A 4,405-nucleotide genomic window follows, 5' to 3' on the forward strand; every position below is an offset into this window, starting at 1 on the left:
GGCGGGGGGCGGGTCGGTGGCGCGCGGGCGTCAGGGGCCCCGGGGAGGAGTCAGCCCGGCGCGGCCAGCTGAAGCGGCAGCTCGCTATAAAAGCCGCCGCTCTGGCCGGCGGCTGGGGAGCGCGGGCGAGCGCAGCGCGTTGCAACCCGGCTGAGCCTGGCGAGCGCAAGCGGCGCGGCTGGCGTCGGCGGCGGGGCGCTCGGGGCCGGAGGAGCTGAGCGCGGTCAGGGGCTGAGACCCGCTTTCCCAGACGAACTACCACTCCGCTTGCTCACGTCCCGGGAGATCGCAGGGCCCGTCAGTGTGCCCCCGACCGCTCCGGCCACTGCGCTTCTGTCCCGCGAGGCGTGCCACTGTCTTGGCTACCGACCGGGAGGTAAGAGGGCCGGGCTCGGCGTGCCAGGGCTGCGCGTACTGCCCAGCCTCGGAGGGGTGGGCAGACTGGGGGTTCAGCGCCTCCACCAGTGATAGGGAAAACGTTACCCGTCATTGGCTTCTGTTTGTCCACTCCGTGCTGTGCGGTCCGCCTCTGTCTGTCTGTCCACGTGTCTGTTGAGGGGCATACGTCCTTGTCTCTGTCCGCTGTGGGATTTCTCTGAGGTCGTGTGAGCCTTTGGAAGCAGCAGGTGCCAGGGGCTCCAGTGTCCCCGGAGCGCATCCAGCCGGGAGCAGATACCCGTTTTCCTTAGAGTTCCCCCGTTCTGAATGTCTCGGGGGGCCTTGCGCCCCAAACAGTGTCTTGCCGAGGAGGGACCGCTCCGAGGGTCAGGTCGCGGAGTCCAGCCCACAAGGAGCCGGCTCACACTGTGCATGAGTGGGCATGCATCTGGCAACAGGTCTGCGCCCTGCTGCTCGGCCTTCAGCACGGTCTTCCTTCTGGTGTTTCCCTCCGCCTCCCGCTGCCTACACGCTCGCGCACTCCCCGACGGCGCTAGGCACCCAGCATCGCTCTGGCACGCGACGGGTGGAGGCAATTGAATGTTAGATGACACGAGGGCCCCTACTGCTGTTTAGGCTGAGAGCCCCAACCTGCCATCGCTGCAAGAGGGTTCGGCGGTCCCTGGCAAGGGTCGTCAGCTCCAAGAAAGGTCATATTAGGTTGGGAAGAAAGTCAGGGACCTGGTGGAGCGCAGGCCAGGGCCGTGGCCAGGTCTCCAGCTCGCCGCTCTGGGAACCAGGGCCAGAGACATTCTGGAATGGACCCGGCCGGACGCATGTGCTCTTGAGAAAGGAGCTGAGTGCGCCGAGGTCCTCCGCCGCAGACTCGCTGTCCGCGTTCTCAGAGACGGCCGCCGTTCCCCAAGGGTCCAACACTACTGCCGTCCCCGGCGCGCCGCCAGGAGCCGGATTTGAGGTCCTGAGTCCTGCTTCATGCAGCCAACGCTACCCACAGGTGAGAACTCCCTTTTTAAACTAACCTTTTGATGTGTGAGCCAGTGCCTGGCTGCAGCCTGGGAGCGAGTCTCTGTCTCCATTCCGGCGGTCTGGAGCGTTATCCTGGGCGCGCCCGGGGGCGGGAGCCGGCGGCTCTGCGTGCCCAGGCGCGGAGCCACCATGGACAGCTCCCAGCCGCTTCCTCCACTCCCAGCCTGTGGCCCTGGGTCTCCCGGGGAAGTCGCGCGGCTTTCCTCCCAGACTCAGAGTAGGGGCACAGGGCAGGAGGAGAGGGACCACTAGTCTGCGGGAGCCCTCGGTGTCCGGTCCCAAGGCGACGTGAGCCACTCAAAAGGAAGATAAAGGGAGCCTGCGTGGTTTGTGATCGGCTGCTAGATCAGCCTGCAGCTGGGCTCTGTACAGGACCTCCGGCATGGTGCCGCTGGTGGGCTTCTCTGGCTTTTCAGCAGCCCCCCGGGGCCCTCCGAGGTGTTACGATTATGCGACGCCTGAGCGTTCGACTGAGGCAGTGACATAAAGCCAGACCTAATTAGGGACCTCCCTCAAACTGTTTTCTGCGCATGATATAGGGTCATGTTCCGTTTCATTAAATTATTTAGTAAATATGGTACTGGGAGGCGATATTAGTTTCACAGTTACAGTGACAGAATGGAGAAGAATCAGACAGAACACGTGCATAGAGAATGAGTTTGGATGCATGTGCAAAAAGCAGCTCTCCTGTTTCCCAATCCTAATCATTTCCTCCCAGGTCCATAACACTTTTAAAGAAGCTTCCATTGGTTCCTCTTTAGCCCAGTAGAGGGTTTTTTGAGTTGGTTGCTTGGAAACAGGGTGGAGAGAACCTGTAGGGGTTAATCTGAGTAAATGAAACATCTCCCTTCTCTGATAAGAAATGACGTTGGCTGAGGCTCTTCTTTTTGTCATTTTCACCTACACAGAAGATGTATCTTCCTTCATGTTAAAATTGCAAGAAATTCAGAAGATCTGCTTCTGTTTGTGACTGGCGAAGGCCCATGGAGAGTAAAAACAATTAAGCACCTTTATTTATTTATTTTTGGAGCAGCATGTGTGACTTTTCGAAAGTCGCTTAAGTTCTGCGTCTGTTTCCCCATCTGTAAACTGGGGACAACACAATCTACCTTGCAGAGTTGCTGATGAGAATTAAGTAGCACAGTGTAAAGCACGTATACCGGTGCTGAGCACAGAGAAATCTCTTAACATGGTAGCGATTATAGGGATATTTTAAAGACGGCTGTGCACTGCTTTTGACTTACGTTCACCGGCCCTCTATTCTCTTTCCTAACCTAGTAATTGTTTGATAGGGACTCCAGCTCCGCTTTATATTCATGTTCGAGAACTTGTTGATGGAATTGGTGAAAGTGCTGAAGTTGATCACAATGCAAACAAACAAAACAAAAACAAAACTTGTTCACCAAAGAAAAATGGAAGAATTTTTGCACGAAACACATCAGTTGCCTGTTTTTCCCACCTGTACCACCTGGAGAAAAGATAAAGTAAGTAATTTTCAAAATTTTATCACAGCCCTCTGGTTGAAATGATCGATTCTTCCTGATTCTTCTCTCAAAAGAATGCAGGATCTTCCGAGGGGCCTTTTTTGTCCTCCTGAAGGTGAAGTTCCCTCGGGTACTGATGGAGATTGGCGTCCACAGCCCCATTTCTGGATTCCTGCAGGGTGAAGTGAGGGGTTGCTGCACTAGGGCAGCACCTGGGCTAGGAAACCCCTGAGCGGTCGTTACCAGGCAGGAAGCGTATTCCCCTGTGCTTGAGCCTTGCTTGGCTGTGAGACCCTAACCAAGACACGCACTCACTCTGCCTGCTGCATTGCCACTTACTTGTTCTCAGATAGATTTGAAAATTTCCTCCAGCTCCACCTTCGGGGGTCTGTCTGGTAGAAATCCCTAATATGTGACACACCACAGAAGTTTGGATAATGGAGTTGTAGTGGGTCCAATCTTACAGTTACATTTTTTTTCCCCCCACAAAATGTATGTGTGCATGTCTGTGTGTGTGTGTTTCTGCCAGTTTCACGTTCTGGGGCTCTTAGATTTTCTATATTTTTTTTTCTTTAGTAGACCAGAAGTAATCTTAGCTCCCTCCATCTGAAAGGAGTGGAACTGAAGGATGCAGTCCACAGATGCTGGGAATCTTTCTGTGACTTTTGTCTACCCGGTAATGTGAACGGAACAGGAGGACATGGGCCCTGGCTGACCTTTAAGTCCCGGTTCTCTTCTCTGGACTCCCATGCAGTTCCGGTTTCCAGCACACAAGACTTTCTGGTAGGAAAACTATTGAACTACAGAACACTTTTGGAGTATAGGGGCCAAAGAGGGGAGGGACTGGTGTGAGAGGCAGAAAGGGGCTCTTCACAGATCCTGTGGCATTCTGCCTGTTGCAGCAGTGTCTGTGTGTCTGGGACGGACGGATCAAATGGCAAGAGTGGCATTCAGTGGGGAAGGCCGGCGGGATGACAGGGGTGAATTCAGTTACTCTCAGCCTCCTTTGAAGCCCGCCGCTTAAGTGACCCCCTTTTAGTACCTTCTGTGGTATTGACAGAGGAGCACAGTTTGATAGGATAAAAACATTTTGCACTTGTAGTTATAAATCAAGAGAGAAATACAAGCATGTGCGTTGGGTTCCTAAAAGGAACAAAGTTGTGTTTATGGGTTGCATTCACAAGAGCCTATATCCATGATCAATCTAGGCTACATCTCTCATTCCACACGACGGCAGATACCCAGATGGATCATCTCATTCGAGTAATGCATCAGTTGTCTCCTTTTGCTTGGCTTTTATCTTTACACGGAGGCAACTCAGTTTCCTCTGAACAGGGAACAGGGAAGGATCGCATTCTTACTCTCGTATCTGGTTAGGTTAGTAGGAGGTTAGGATGGTAATGGGTCGGAGGGAGGCTTCTCGGTACTGAGTTCCCTTTTACTGTTTCGCCAGCTGATAGCTGGGCCCTGAGCCTCCTTTCCCAAAGGCCTGGCAT

Source organism: Neophocaena asiaeorientalis, unplaced genomic scaffold, assembly GCF_003031525.2.
Source record: "Neophocaena asiaeorientalis asiaeorientalis breed wild unplaced genomic scaffold, Neophocaena_asiaeorientalis_V1.1 scaffold155, whole genome shotgun sequence".
NCBI classification, from domain to species: domain Eukaryota; kingdom Metazoa; phylum Chordata; class Mammalia; order Artiodactyla; family Phocoenidae; genus Neophocaena; species Neophocaena asiaeorientalis.